At 41.9% G+C, this 16,355-nt stretch overlaps 1 protein-coding gene and 1 long non-coding RNA gene across 20 annotated transcripts in view; one reads left to right on the top strand and one right to left on the bottom strand.

Annotated features, from left to right (window-relative positions):
• LOC111255475 (uncharacterized) overlaps positions 1 to 16,355 on the top strand; it is a 56,141-nt gene that overhangs the window by 6,110 nt on the left and 33,676 nt on the right. The window contains exons 1-2 of one of the 3 annotated variants that reach the window (XM_086984867.1): positions 403 to 539; positions 1,060 to 1,137. The exons of 1 other annotated variant lie outside the window; for it this stretch is intronic. The gene's annotated coding sequence lies outside the window, so the exon portion shown is untranslated. Of the gene's footprint in view, positions 1 to 402; positions 540 to 745; positions 884 to 1,059; positions 1,138 to 16,355 lie in introns of those variants that run through there. One more of the 3 variants, XM_086984878.1, reaches the window with a different exon arrangement.
• Positions 1 to 16,355, bottom strand: part of LOC147758284 (uncharacterized) — a 44,761-nt gene that overhangs the window by 17,082 nt on the left and 11,324 nt on the right. For 4 of the 17 annotated variants that reach the window (XR_015324790.1, XR_015324803.1, XR_015324795.1 and 1 more), the window contains exon 2: positions 12,766 to 12,825. The exons of 1 other annotated variant lie outside the window; for it this stretch is intronic. This is a non-coding gene — a long non-coding RNA (uncharacterized LOC147758284). Of the gene's footprint in view, positions 1 to 62; positions 425 to 12,765; positions 12,826 to 15,684; positions 16,343 to 16,355 lie in introns of those variants that run through there. 12 more of the 17 variants (XR_015324838.1, XR_015324840.1, XR_015324825.1 and 9 more) reach the window with 6 other exon arrangements.

The following is a 16,355-nucleotide window of genomic DNA, read 5'->3' as shown; positions in this document are numbered from 1 at the left end:
TTAAGAATCAAAAAAACCCTTTAAAACACATGTATCTCTATACGTTTTTAAATAAAACTCACATTAACGCTTTTCTATAAGATATATTTGGCTGGTTTCAAAATTAGCCTCTGATGAAGACTGCTCAAACATCTCGTATCACGTCTTTTTGCATTATTTCCACTAACCACATGGATTTCACTGACGTTTTTCCAGCTCTCTTCGCATCTGGTCATTTTGGCATGCACGCACGCACGTACAAACATGCTCGGCAAAGTATCTAAACATTTATTTGTATACGTGCTCATATACGATGTTCCCGTTCAGGTGTCGGTCTCCCGCTTGGCCTCTATGTTTCGAGTTCTATGCTGTCAGGGGTAGTTCCATCAAACGGCCAGCCCCGATCCCAGCCCGAAACGAACTGTCCGTCTGTGGCCGAGGCTCGAACCTAGAGCACGACGTGTCCCGCTTAGCAAAACGCACTTCCGTTCTGTCCAGACGACGAAAAAGTCTAATACGGTCGGAACCGCTATTCTGCGATTGTGTATCGAATGAAGGCGGTAAGCACTTGGTTCCGGGGTACAAAAACAAGCCCCGAGCTTTAACACGAACAGACACCGTTCCAGCGATAGCTTCCTTAGTATTTGACATCGCCGTTTGTCGATAACAATGCATACATTGTACAATGTAATAGGCAGATGTTTGATGACGTTAGCGTGACAGCTGGTCGGTGGCCATCGCAGTGTGGCGTTGTTTCGATGTAGTACTGGCGGACGCGACGATGGCAAGTGTATTTAGCGATTGTAATAGATCAGGTTAAATGAGGTGCTAATGATTCTCGCTGTCTCGTCAGGCTGACGCTTTATCCGTCACAAAACATTATACAACGCATTGTGCATCGATGGTTAGTTAGAAATGATATGCCTTTTTTTTCCACAAAGATGCAATACCATCGTTATTATTACTATTGCCATCATCGTCGCGTGTCATACAGTCGCGTGGTCAGGGCACGACGACGTTGTTTTAATGTCATTGTCACTTCGTCACCGTTCGTTTTGGTTCATCTTCCCGTTCTTCTAGTTGGACGATTGTGAGCGGTCGCTGCTGATCCAAATGTTACCTCGGTTATGGTCTACATAATATGGTCTGCGTTTACCTGTACGTATACTGTTTTATCAATAAACACCTAGATCATTCGCAGTTTGTATATGTAGGGTCTAATGGAGCGGAAAATGTGAAAAGAGGTGAGACGTTCGTCGGTTGCCTTTGCCCTTTCTAGCATTGCTCATTGTTCTATCTCGTACCATATGGATGTTTGCGATTCCACGATGGCGAAGTTACGACCCAAATTGCGTTCGAGCTTACTAGTTGGTACGTGCCGAAGTGGTCGTAAGCATTAGAGTACACCTATCGAATACGTGAAGGGCTTATTGAAACAACATTATTTGATTGTACATAGGTGCATTCAGTGCGTGGGATGAGACTGTATTTGGCGCCAAATTTCAAACTAAACTGCTACAGGAGAACTTGTAATATTAATCTAGAGATAAAACGGCGATGCTTCTAAGGGAATTGAAGAAATCAATATTTTAGTTTGATACACATTGGAGTGGATAAACTAAATAGAAAATGGCGTATTCGCAGCATAGCATGCCTGATATTATATCTGAGATATCTGAGCTCCCGAACATATCGAAAGAGTCACAAACGCATACGGAATGAGTATTACGTTCCATATATATACTAAACATAGTACGTAAATTGGCAGCTGTAGCGTAATTACGTTTCAGTTCACTATTGCTGAATAGAGCCACGAGGCCACCGCGAACGTCTTCCGCACGCTTTACTCCAGTTCGTGCTGGTACCAAATTTAATGCCGTAGACCATACCCATAGCACCCCTGGCGACAAAGTAAGCTTATTTCGAATAAGCTATATTTTAATATGCTATATTAATTAATTAATTTTAACATATTATTCTAATATAGTTATATTTATATATCTATTAAGCTATATTTCAATCAATAATAAGTCAAATGTTCCGATCCGAAAGAAAATCCCTACATCGTTCGGGTACATGAAACGATTATAACACGTGCACCCCGTGCCGTTGTAGCAACATTCTTAACAGCTTGTCCTGTGTAGGAACATAATTTTTGAATAGGCGAAATATTGCAGACATGGTCATTTCGAAAAGCATCAAAGTGTTACGATTATACGACACAACTGTCCAATTGATTTATCTTCCAAACCGTTAGCAATTGCTTATACTGCCGAATTATTAGCGCGTGTTCAAGTATTTTTGTAAAGCTTCTGCATGCGTTTTCGTATAGAAGCTGCACGTTTGCCTGCTTTGCTGCGAATACACAGAAAACGAACGTGCACCGAATATCGCGCGTTGGACTTCGTTTCATGGGTGACTGTTTAGGCTAGCATTAGCGTTTGACGCGGCATACATTCCGTCGCCTATTCATAACGTGTGGCCTTTTTTCGCTTTCTCTCGGTCTTATTGAATCCTGGCGGAATTGCCAAATCACTATCGGCCTGCGAGTAACAGCAATTAGTCCGCGTTGACTATGTACAATACGACCTCGGCTGCAGCCCGCGATTGCAGCTCTGGCTAAGTGCAGATTGAACTGACGTTTTTGACGTTGTCGGACGCTTATGGTCGGCATCGTTGTTGCAGTGAGGCTGGAGGGGTGAAGCCATACCGATTGTGGACTCGGCTCGTCGTCGCGGATTGCGTTGTAACGAAAAGGCTTCGGGATCGAAGGGCAACAAAACAATACTCGCATGCCTACGTGCTCTTGCTTAAAGGTTTGGGCGGGTGCGATATGTATGACGCGAAGCTCTCTTGACAAATGGACGAAATAAACGAGCAACTAGGCGAATGAAAGAGCTGATGATGGCGGCTACGTTAGCGGTGACTATGGTACTGTGAACGACGGCGGCGGCGGCGGCGGCGGCGATGACGATGACGACGACGACGATAAGAGAACCTACGCCCGCATAGGAGACAGCGACTCCGAAGTGAAAGCACTGATTGAGGCAAGGGAGGAAGAGAAAAAAAACAGGGAAAAAAGTAGGTTCACCAGGCCGTTGTCACTGATATTACAGCTGCTAGTCTGGCAACGGATGCTGCTCGCAAGAAAGATTGCCGGCCATTATTGACGATCGATGGCTCTGCGATTCCTGGTCGAGCAAGGCGTAGAACCGCGCCAGAAAATAACGAATATACATTCGCGCCGCAGTAATCTTTACGATGGTTGTGGTGTTGCTGTTTGTGCCGCCAGAGATGAAAATGAGCAAAGTACCGAAAGGAGGAAGCGACAAACGAGTGGCTATTGTACGCAGCGCTTAATAAATCGTGTACCTGCTTATCTGTGCGATGACTCTTGACCGGAGCTGGTTATACGTTCGCTTTTATACGTGAGACAAAACCCTGCAACGACGACAACTGGTCAGCACAGACGGTATTGTTTGAATAGAGATGTGGGCCAGTTGAATTTTGAATCAATCTTTCAGCTTGGCGGAGGCTAGCGGAGTAATCAATGGGAGAAATATAAGCTGCCCATAATGATAGCAATAATTACTATGGTAACTACGGCTGAATGCACGTTAATTTAAATGCGCTTCTAATGTACATCAGTCTAGCCTTTTTTATTCGTAAATACAAAATATTCAACAGTTGCTACAAGATCCTGTTTATGTTGCATTTGTCCTATTACAGCCAAACACGCTTTGAAAGCTTTGCCCTTTTTCGCTTTACGAAACAAACGATATTTGACGCGTTTATTGTCGCTTGGATTTCAGCAGAGCCTTAAAGCTCTACAAATGAGTTCTGTTAGAAATGGCCAAGCGATAACATGGTCATGCGTCACAATTCCTGCAATTCGGGCCGTGTCGTCAAGTAAAACGAAAAATCACTAAGCATGGATGTGTCATGTCACGGTACATGTAAACGCTTCTAATGCGAACGACGACTTTCAACCTTATAAATTTGAGAACTTGTTGCACTTCCATATGTAAGAAATTCATACTTTCTAGATGATTAAGTTATCCTGCCAGCCATTGTCTGCTGTAGCAGCCCTCTGGCAAAGTCTTTCCATCGGTACTGTCCGCTTTTGTCTACGCCCTATTATATCACATCACAGCATATGGCTTGACGATTATACATAAGTTTAAAACTACTACTACTCAACAACAACTGCGTGTAAGGTAACTTACAGTGATAAAAAGTATTGGCTATTTTACGTGTGATATGCTGTCCTGCTTCGTCACGGCGTCAGAAATTAGCTTATTAATTAGAGAAAGAGAAGGTATTATCGCGACTCGTTTATTAAGTAGAAAATAAATATCAATTAAACTAAACGAAAAATACTAATAGATAAGATATCCTTTCTCGTGTATTTTGATGTCTCTAGGTGTATGGCTGCCGATTAAGGCACATTTTCATATGAGCTAAAAGGGTTTCTCATCCTCGTATTGCCCGTACTACAAATACGTGTACATGCGTAAAAACTAGAAACAAACCAGTTAAAATTTTTATTCACAAATTTTGATACTACACACAGAAAGCAAACAAGATCCAAGTTTTATCTATTTACTTGAAAGTTCCGTACTACTTAAGCAGTCGCAAATTAAAAATGAACCTTGCCAGAACTAATGCCATTAATCTATCAGCACTTAATACACTTCAGTATCATAGGCCCCATAAGGTGACTGTTGTCGAATGCTTTCTTCTGGATAAACCCTTTACGAACATTAGTTTTCTTTCTGGGTGTCATCACTGTCGTCATCCCGACCTTCAAGTTTTAGATACTTCAACCTCTCAGTTCAGTTACTGTCAGATTATCAGCATTAAATTCTGGAGCTTTTTCAAATTTCTTCACCTATTGCCCCTGCTACTGCTTGCAATACTTCGTGAAATTTTTACTAATCTACAACAACAATATTACCCGTAGGTTGCGCACATATAACTACAAATACCCGTGACAGATAACTTCTTAGCGATATCACAGGCCCTAACGACTTGAGACCCACAGGGGCAGTTGCCTTCAGCATCACATGGGCGCGACATCATCCTCGTCATTATGATCCCATCGACGGTACCTCATTGAAATCTGTCGTATTCGTTGGCGAGATCGCGCTTGCTCGTGCTGCCTAGCATCGTTGCGACTAGGCTTTCTTTTTACTAGGCCTATGATGGGCCTCAATCATCGGGGTCACCCATGGGGCGGTATGCGTTGCGATGATACGCCAATCCGTACAGGTCGCTGCGCTAAGAGTACTTGAAGAACAGCTCTAACGGTCTGCCTGCCCGTCGCCTAGTTTGTATATGTGTTGTCTATATATGCTAGTAGCGTGCCTTGGTCGTCGAGGAATATCTGGCTGCCACCGCCGTCGTTGTCGTCGTCAGTTTTCTTGCTGCAGCCATTAGCCAAGACTGCTTCGTAGGCGCACTACGATGGTGACCGACTTTTCCATCCCGCCGACAATGACGGCCATGGCGATCTTCGTGCGGTTGTTCTGCGACTTCGTGCGTGTACATAGTCAGGTTGTACGGGTATAGGTTCGCCAGGCTTGTTGCCTCGTTTGCTCTTCTCTTTCTTGTTTTTCTCTGCGCTATCGTCTCTTGTTTGGCTTTTCTTTTCGCTCTATGCATCCCTGACGCGTTCGTGGCCCGTTCTCAGTTGGGCAAGCGGTGTTCTTGGTTCGACTCATTTCAACCTGCAGGAGGATCAGAGTCTGTGGCCGAACGAACACAGCACTTCGCTGTGTGCTATTACAGGGCTGGCTATGCTATGCTACTTGGATTATTCGTATCATACATCTAGTAGACAGTGTGTCGTTCCGCAGAGCTGTCGTTGCACCCGAGCGACGCCGGTTTAGTATAGCATCAGAGTGATCTGAGGGGCGCCGGAAGGCCCCACGCCCTCGCATCGCCGTCAATATTAACAGCAGCGCGTAGAACGGCAACAGAATTCGGACAACTACTATTTACGTCAGAAAGATAGACTTGTTACCGTTGTAGGAGTTGGGGGTCGTCGTTTTAGCCATTTGTAGTGATGTCGTTACTGCTGTTGTTTCCTGCTAGCTCCTAAAGCTACCTTTAGGGATTTGCCGACATGATTACCATCGCCTAGCGGGAAAACACTACACAAATATTTCGCTTGGTCTTGGTGAGTCCTATGACAGATCTCTTTCGTTCAGGACAGCGTCGGGTCAAATCTATGTCGTAGGAACTTTCACAGGGAGTATTCGTGCGGTGTCGCGCGTTTTGCCATTTTTTTCCCTCGTTATATTAAAGTAGCTCTATTTTCTCTCCCGTAGTTAATTCGGTCTGGTCTTCATCTCGTTGATTTTTATGATATCGAAGTAGCTTGTTTCATGATGGCGCTAAGCTTGCCGACGATGTGTTCGTTCTAGCCATGACCAAGCTATATCGTTTGTTGGCAAATCTTTTTCTAATTTTGTGCTTTTGATTAGCAAGAAAGCAAGCAACGTTCAAGCAACACTACCAGTCTGACCTTAACATCTATTAAAAAAAAAAAGAGCAGTAATGGAATTTATGAAGAAAATCGCATTCATTCAGCGACAATTACAATAATTGTCGGTGAAGTTGTGCGAATGTTTACTTTATGCCTGACCGTTTGTGGCTGGGGACGAATAAGGGATATTGGGTCAATTTCTTATATATATATACACATACACAAGATGCCCTAAAAATGTATGCATAATTTGAGTGATTATAACTTCATATTTTATTTACACATGATTCCTATTTGCCCTTTACATGAGGTTTTCCGAACTCCAACCCACGATTGCCTTTCTACAATAAACAAGTCGTGGGTAACATTTTACGTATAAAATCGCATAGTAAAATAAGATGAGAAAAATAAATTTTTATTATTTCCTTAATTCCGTTTGTAATCAAAGCTGTAAGTTAGCCTAAAAAAATGTTTTCATGACGTTTTCACTTTCGGCACTTGACCTTCAGCTCTACATATATGGTAAGTTAAGTGCTCGACTCAAGAACGGATGTACACCTTCAACAGCAGCATTTACCGTCATGCAGTGTGCTATTAAGACGTGCCTTGCACAATTCGGGTGCAATTCAGGATATAATCCAGAAATATTCACGCACCCCACCGTTTTTCTGCAATCTAAATATATGCAAAAACGACATAATGCTTAAACTACTTGCATCTACAAAAAATCTGAAAATATTTTACTTCATATCGTGGCCGACTTGTTCATCACAGGGACTCCGGATTTTGTATCTCGAAGTAGATAGCAAGAGCCATATCATCGAATTCACGCCGATCGAACAAATGCACACTATTACCTGTTATAGCGACACCAACTGCGTGCGCGAATCTTCGTCGATCTGACATACTTGTTGTTCAAATTATTGATAAACCCCCCAAAGCATCACCGACAATGATTGGCTTTCGTGTTACGGTCATAGTATAGTTAGGACGAGCGACCCTGTTACCTGTATTCGTCTGATTACCAGTGGGACAAGCTACGAAAGCGTTGTCATGTCATTCGGAAACCTCTTTGGTTTTGCTTTTCTCCAGAATCATAAAATAAGGTCCAGATTGGACAACGCCGGCTGCGTCGGATGCTTTTCCAAGTCTTTCACTTCTTAAGGGTTCAAAAGCGTCGATCAATAGACAGAAACCCATTTTACGTCATCTTACAAAATGACCTAGCACAGCGCTGTATACGAATGCAGGGATCGTCATCAAAGGTTCGGAACATCGTTGGCTTTTTTAGCTCATATGCGTGCGTTTTATTAACTATTTGGTTCTAAAAAATATTCGTCGTTTGTAGTTCCCTTTTAATAATCTGAGAGAAAAAAATGTCCACAACATGTTCGTAGGTCTGCTAGATATAATCATTCTGGCGGTAGCAGTTTGCGGTCTGCTCAAAACTGATCTGTAATACATTCGTCACACAGCTTATGAATAGCAGCACCGACTGCAAAATTTAGGTGCAACTTACAACCGAGATTGATAAATCTATATTGATAAAAAAAATAGATAGCATTTTTTTTGTCTTATTAAAATTTGAAACCGGTGGCGCAGCTTATTCTGTGGGAGCACAACCAGGATATTCTCTGTTGTCATCGTTCTCAGCTAACAGCAGACTTCTTCATGTCCTTATCCCAACAAAGGAAAACAAAAGATTCGATGTCAATAGGCAGAAATTAGTAGCGGGTGCATGCGATTTTTCCCTTTCCGGTGTGGTCCGTACATACGATTCGTGAAAAACAGTTATTGCTTCGACATTCATGAGTGGCTTGAATAGGATCAGACCAGATCCTCTGCTATGTCAGGTCAGAAACGCGCTAGCGCGTTTCATGTGTAGTCCCAGAACATCCTTGGCTATTCGTGGCTTTATCGGTGTTACTCATCATGACGCTAACAGGCAGTCAAGAGGATTCGCCGGTATGAACCTAAACTAGTGTTTTTATTCGCTGGGCCTGAACTGATCGCCAGCTAGTTTAGGAAAGCGCGCATCCAAAACGACGCAAATTATGTCGTTCTTTAGGAACTAACTCTAGCTGCATTTTTTTTTGGATATATCTTGACACTTGACTTATCGGAATCATAAACGAAGCATCTGAATAGGTGTGCATACATTTCGGACAGAAAAATCACTAATAAACGCGAGGTTGAGTTGTCGACCCTTCGAAGAAAATTGACTTGATATATACCTGCCTGGGGACTACGGCACTCAAAGACGTGGGCATTGTTCTGTATTCGTAAGAAAGGTAGACTCCTCAGATTACTCGAAGTAATCAAGAAAATAGGTAAATCTTCGTGCTGTGCTGATCCTCGGCGATTTTTCTCTATGAGAAAGTGTTCGAAAAGTTTATCCTCACTCATATATAAGCTCGCACCAAATCACAGATATTCCTATATTATGTTTTACAGTGATGGTGAGTTGTAACAGCAAAATTATAACCGAAGGCAAATTCAAACGACGAACCCTGTCATTCTTTCCGGGGATTAGCTATATATCGATGTAAGTGAGAACAGCACGCCCACAGCAAATCCTCCCCCAGCGATGGCCAATATGGTCTAACCAATGATGCCTGTTCATTTCGTACATTGATACCCACCTGGGAAGTGGCTTCGTTCTTGGATCAATTCTGCCCACGTGTCATTGTCGGGCAGATCTCGAAGCTGAGAAGGGCGCATCTGCTCAATGAGTATCGACGATTTCTTGTGCTCTATATATATATATATATATATATATATATTTATATATATATATATATTTATCATTCACTTTCAAGTGTACCATGCTATAATAAAAATACGGGTAATACAAACCCTTTGTTTTGTTATCCGCTTACCTAAATATACGCATGGCTTGCTTGATATTGAGACTTAACTGGATGTAAAGCCCTGGAACATCCCGGCTCGCAACTTAACTTGACTCAGTTCTGTTTAAGACAGGGCTTTTCCTACTTATTGGCAAAGGCAATGTTCCATTGTGTCGCAAGGTATTGTTGTCTTCCCGTGAAACGGGGAAAACAGGTGTTTACTTTAAAGTTAAAGTAAATAGATTTTCACACTTAGCAACAATGTCTGATTGACAACTAGTTAAGGAACTGTAGCCTTAGATTATTCGAAGTTATTGGTGTCAATAACTGGATAAAGATACAGCGTACGAAATAGCATAATATATTTCACGCAATTATAGCATCTTCTTGGCTATTTGCCTAACATGACGACAAACGCTATGACGCTCCCGCTGCCAGTGGGGCGCTGTGTGAATTATTATCTAGATAAATCTATCCGACAGTCTCCGACAATCTAATAAAGTTGTGGTACGATGAGGAAACTTTTTTCCGCCTTCTTTTCCTCTGTGTTGAATCTTAAACTGAAACAAATGGGTTGAAGGGTCGTCATCGACCGATTCAAATCGACCACTACAACAATAGTAACAAACACATCAATAAAGGCTAAGGTACCGTGACGTAACTGTTTCTCCAGCCGTTCGCAGCAAAGCCGCCATTACTGTTATAATTATGACCTATGGCCGTACTTAATTGTTTTTGAAAACTACCATCACTGCCAGGCTGAACGAGCTTCTCTACTCAAAACAAAACAACTGCTTTTGCGGCCGCGTGCAACGCCGCATTAGAAACTCCCATAACCGGATAGATCGACAGTGAACGCCAATATCGTGCTATCGCCGGTCGACTGACGACGTTCGCTGACGATTAGAGCAACCCCATATAGTGGATCTACTGCGATCCAGCAATGCGATTGGCATAACGCTGTTGTCGTTCTTCTTCTAGGGATAGAAATCTCTGCTGACTGTGCCGTTATGGTGGGTCCAATGGTAAGTTAGCGCTCACTATGGTGAAGTATTAGCTTACTTCGTTGGTTTCCGCTGCTCGGTTAGTTGGTCCCTGCCGAAAATTCGACTGAAGACGCCAACTATCAGGAAAAGATGGTGGTTGAACCAGCAGGCAGATAGTGAGATAGAAGGCACTTCATACGAATATGGGCGAGCGGGGCGGCATTACCCGCCCCATAAACAGGCACCTCGACTGGTCCACTTCCGAACAGCAAGAACGGCAGCAGACATACGAAGTGGAGTCAAAAGTAACAGAAGGGCCGCATACAGAGCGACGCAAAAGCAAAAGTTGTACACGGGACGGACGCTGTGGCACCTTACGACACGGCCATAACGCAGCAAGGTCTGGTCGAAAGACAAGAAACGTTGTAGTCTTCATGAGCAACCACGTCACTATGTCAACACAACGACGTGTATGTAGATGGTGGCGAAATCACGAAATCGAATAAACTCGAGGGGAAAAAGGAGACGCGAGTCACTAGTCGGTAATTGACGACTGAGGAACAACGTAATAAAACGTAACGATTTCCCATACTTGAGCTAACTAAAACGAGAGAGGTTGGCCGCATTGGACAATTGGAAGCAAGCAACTTCTGAGGAGGCAGGGCCCTTACTTGGGGTCGAGTACATATATATGGATGCATTGACGTGTTAGTGGACATTGCGGTGTTGATCCTGAAGACAGGTGAATGAATATTGATATGTGTTTGCAGAAGGTTGTCAAAGCGGCATCATCCCATAAGATAACTACTACTTAAAGTGTAATGAATATTAACAATAAAGTTCCCGGTATGTGTGGATTTGTATCCGACAGTCGGCACACTAAAGGGTAGAGATTGTAGACCATCGGTTATTATCATTTAAGTGAAATACTGGATCACGAGGACTACGCTGTCTAGTTTTGAAGGCCAATGCACGACCATATATATTGCACGTAGATAATGATCTACAAACGTTGACTATTATCTTCTGAACTGCTTCTAAATTTCTCAGCTCTTAAAGAGATGACACTGTTTTGTCTAGCATTATCGTTGTGTGATTTATAGTTAACAGTGGAAAATTCTTCTTTTTAAGGTGAAGATATTCTAATTTATGTGCACGGAGAATGGGCATGCCATTGATTTGTATTCGAAGATCACTTTAACGTCGAGCCGTTCTCGCTTGTCTGTTCCCAACCATTTCGTCGTCTGATGCATGCAGAATGCCGATAAAGACAAAACACTTGGGCTTCTGCCACAGTTGCCACAATTCAGGCGTGGCGGCTTGTCCCTAACGCGCAAACATGTCGTGTTCTCCTTGCATAAACGATCTTTTATGCGTGAGTCACGCTGACGTTACTAATACTGTTGTACGTCTCACGTTGTCATGAAAATACTATAAATGAACCAGGAAGAGTCTTACATATATATATATATAAGATATATATATATGATATATATGTATATATCTGCGTTCTTATACGCAGGGCAGCCGCACCTGGCCATATAGACATCGGATGACTGATCCGATTCGAGCATATTCGGAAGAACAAGTTACTCGTCTTTGTTAGTGTGGTTGGTGCAAGACGTTGAGGAGAAGGATGATCTTGCTGTTAGATTACTTGTATTCAGACTTCTAGAATAGCTAAGGACAAATTAGGGCAGTTAATGAATCTTTTAGCGAGCTTTCCAGCCCAACTGCAACAAGCTGAAATGACCCGTGTATGTTTTGTATTTTTAAACAATGCGCGTTCAGAGGTGTGAATGCATATACATATATAGCTGGATACAATGAAGCCTTTTATGAGCGAGACGATCCTGCCATGAGGTTTCCTACCAAACGAAAGTAAAGCAAGCTAGACAAGCAAAAAACTATGATTAATGGATAAAACTATCGTTGTGATAGGATTGTGACGTATGAACAAATAGAAATCGGGTTAGACAGAATTAACGATTTCCATTTTAATTCCTTGTAGCGTATTTGTAAAATATACATTGCATTTACAGGCTACTAGTATCATTCTAGAACATGTTATGCCATAATGTATCGCCTGGTTCTATGTTATTCTTTTCTTTTTTTGCAGAACGTCGCTGGGTCTGATTTGGCTCGGTGCCACTCGTACCCCAACCACTTTCACTTACTAATACGTAATGTTAAGATACAGAACATTTATAGAAATATCATCTGAAATTGACACGAATTCAATAATTGGCCTGTTCTTTCTGTTCAATAAGTCTTCAGAAACAATAGGATACCCAAATAATCCCTATTCGCTACAAGCAATAAAAATGTCTGACTAAATGCCGCTGACATTTTCTCTTTGTTGCAGTTAAACTTGTCCTAATAAAGTCTTTTTTCAACCTAAAATGGATCATCGTTTTGCTATCCACAACAGCGCAGCGAAGAGATAACAATAAGAGCTCACCGTGTTGAGTAAACGGCTATCCAACTAGTCCACTTAGACGTATAGTCTCCCTCTGCGCACCTGTAAAAAGCGCCGACATATTGTATTCATAACGTAACGCGTACAAGTGTTATAGAATGGATAGACTTCACGCTGACGACAAAGCTAAAATGTTCGCTATACAGGTGGGCCATTTTGTTGGTACAGACCCAAAGTTAGCGAAAAGCATTTTAATATGCGACAGATTGTGCAAGGACCTTAGCTATGATGGGCGTATTGCACTGTTTAACCGACCATCTGAAATAAGTTTGATGATGGAAACACGCCAAGTGAACTAAAGAAACATCGGCGTAATTGGCTAGATGAGCTTACTTAACGGATTTGTGTGGGGTTAAATTATCTTGCGTAAATGCTGGAGAATAACATGGCGCCGAGCGTCTGAAGTAATCGTTTGTAGCGTTTTGTAGTACCGATTAAAAATCGTGTGCTGAATCCGTTCACGCTATATATATTTATACGCAAATTTAGTTTGAAGACAAATTTTGGACGTTGTACTCTGTAAGCATTTTCTTCAACTTGCTAGGGACGTCGCCATGAAAGCGTAGCAGTAGCGTACTTGTAAAAGGAAATATGAAAAAATGACTTATTATAATAACACATAGAAAATGTACAAAATGGGCTGAATTAGAATATAGCCTATGCGGTTCGCTGGTGGCCGAACATATTCATCTGTTTCACTACCTAACCCAGTTTTGAGCTGAAGTGCTCAGTTGTCACGGGCAGGCTGGTAAGTTTGTCTGACCACATGTAGCTCGTTAGATACGTATACTCGATTATTTTATTTTATCGACTATTTAAACGTTTGTGTCAATCTATCTACCCAACGAACGATGAATTTCTAAATATGTGTACGAATAATCACAGAAGACTGAGTGTGATGATCAGCTTCGTGGACAATGCAATAGACATTTTTTAGGGCGCTTCTGCAATGGTCACCAATAACCGACCATGATCATTGCAAGCCATATTTTTCAAAGTCAAACATGTAATATATATATATATATATAAACATTTCTATCAACAAGTATACTGAACGTGAAGACTGACTGCGTGTTATGTTGACGAGTGTAGAAATTTTCAACTGAGAAGTATTTGCGCTAGTTTCGATACGGCGACTGTCAAGATCATCACTTCTTTCTACGAATCAATACATGCGTAGCAGTTTAACTTTCTGGAAGTTGATACATTGATTTTGAAGACAAGTTTATCGATTCCGTTCTGTTAACCTGTTAAACTGTTCGGTTATTTATCATTTCTCATTATTGCCCACGCCAGACGATCGAAAGGGAAGCATCTAGACGACCGGCCTGCAACAAACTGAAGTTACTCGTTGCTGTGAGCCGATCTTTGCTGGCCAGAATAACAAAACAAAACGAGTTTTCACCCGCACGACATCGTTGATATGCCTATAATCCCTAATCGAATCACACAGCCATCGACCATCTGCGAGCGAATTTTCGCTATATATCGTAATAGTTTTAGACTCGCCGTATCTACCGTTATTGTTTGTCGCTCCGTCTTTCAGCGTCCATGTCAAAATGCTATTGAGAGATGGTATCCGGTAAGTAAGCTTCTCTATCCGCACACGTCGACCCGTGTACTTTCCTATCAGTTCAGTGCGTAACGGCTTTTACTTGAGGAACATTTTCATTAGTCATTTGATGTATTTTTACTAGGTGGCTCGTTACTTTGACTAAATTCTATTCAGTTTGACGATGTGGACGACCGTCATTAGGTCATGAACGTTCGCTCCTCCGTCTAGTCCCAAACTGAGTACAACTCCCAGGATACTCTTATAAAGATGTTTTTTTCATAAAAAGCTTCCATAAAGCTTAAGAACTCAAAACACACTTTCGGTAACCTATTGAGATTGAACATCTTGCGAATAATTAAACTGATAAAATAAACTAGGACGGAGCAAAAACCCATTTGCCATGTAAATTATTATTGTGACCTGCAACCCGAAACAGCAACGTTTCAACAATTTACTGCTCTCGTGTTGTCGAATAGCAACCCCAACGGTTCGCAAGTCCAGCAAAGATAAAACTAACTGATCCTGACAGGCAACGCTGTGGCTCATTATTGGATAGCCCAAAAAGGTTTACAGTTATATAAATATGACCTTTAACATGTCACTCAGATGAGTAGGATAAACCGTACTGGACTTCGAAAAAACTGTCGCTTGAACGTTATTTTGCTTGAGAGACTTTTTTTTTTTTGAGTAGTAAGTTAAACTGTTCCCTACAACGATCCTAACTACCAATTGATAATTTTAGATATAGCCCAGGTAGACTTTTAGTGTGAACGCCGTAAGACTGGAGTGGAAATGTGGAGGAAATGGGAGAAGCAGACAATAATTCGATTAACTTTAAAATTTGCCAAGAAGCACAAATCAATCCCGTCCGATCATTTAGTGGCGTCAATCAAGTGTGAAAGCACTAAGGGGATGTCATCTTAGTCTTTTTTTTCCAGACTGGCTTAGCAGGCAAATCGATCACCTTAAATAGCTTTATGAACAGTCGTGGAGTCGGGACAACAGTTAAAAGCGTTTTTGATGAAAGAATTCATCAAAGAATCACTTAAGAGATGTTATACTATTACGTTAAATTTTCAATTGTTATTCCTTATGACATAAAGCATAAGTTCAATTTCGTGACTATTTTAATGCAGGTTTTGATATAATAGAATGAAGATAACAAACACTCTCGCAGTTCTTTGTCGCAGGTAGATCACTGTAACTTGTTTTGTAGTTTTTGTAGCTCAGCTATATTCTCGATAGGGTATTCCTTTATCCGCCCTCAGTCAATATACGCTTTCTTTCAATACGAGTGTTTAGAATAATGAAAATAGTGAAAACATTAATCTTATCGTTTTCATTACGTCCACGTTCCGTATCGAGCATGCGCCGTAGCCTAATCAACATTAGGCTCTCTGTTGTCGATGTAGTCACAATCGCACCGATTGGCTCCTTTTTCGAGCGGGGAATAACAAATGCGGCTTTACGACAGGCATAGGTCTGATCGCTTGCCAGTTAGCCACTGGCCGGAATTACGATGGAGCAGAACTGTTTTCCTTATTTATTATTACTATTACCGTCGTCGTCGTCGTCGTCGTCGTCGTACGTGTCTCCGCAGGGCGCAATGCACGTACAGAAAGTGGTAACGGGGAAAGCGGGAAGTAGATAAATTGTACGAGCATCGAATTGTTGCGTGGAGATTAGCATCGCAGTGTGTTGTTTCACAGATGATTACAACCCCTCCTATCAGTACGATGTTTTATACTTCTAGTAATATCTAATTATAGCAATATTCGTCGGGCTACTTCTGTGCGGAACGCGTTAACTCATTTGAGGACTAACAAAATGCTAGCGTACCACCAAAGTCATCGATTCTAAGCTACGCTCAACAGCTGCTCCAGCTAACCTACCCAGTGGATCACGAAATAACGAAACACACAATAATGGATATGGTGTTTTTTGTTCCGGTTGAAGCCAGCTGCTCTTATCTCTAATCAGCCGGCGTTGATTGGCTAGCTGACACTGAAAGGGAGGA

The sequence above is a fragment of the Varroa destructor genome, unplaced genomic scaffold, assembly GCF_002443255.2.
Source record: "Varroa destructor unplaced genomic scaffold, Vdes_3.0 BEIS01000001.1, whole genome shotgun sequence".
Lineage (NCBI taxonomy): Eukaryota > Metazoa > Arthropoda > Arachnida > Mesostigmata > Varroidae > Varroa > Varroa destructor.
Note: the sequence above shows the minus strand (reverse complement) of the source record. Positions and strands in the feature narration are given on the sequence as shown.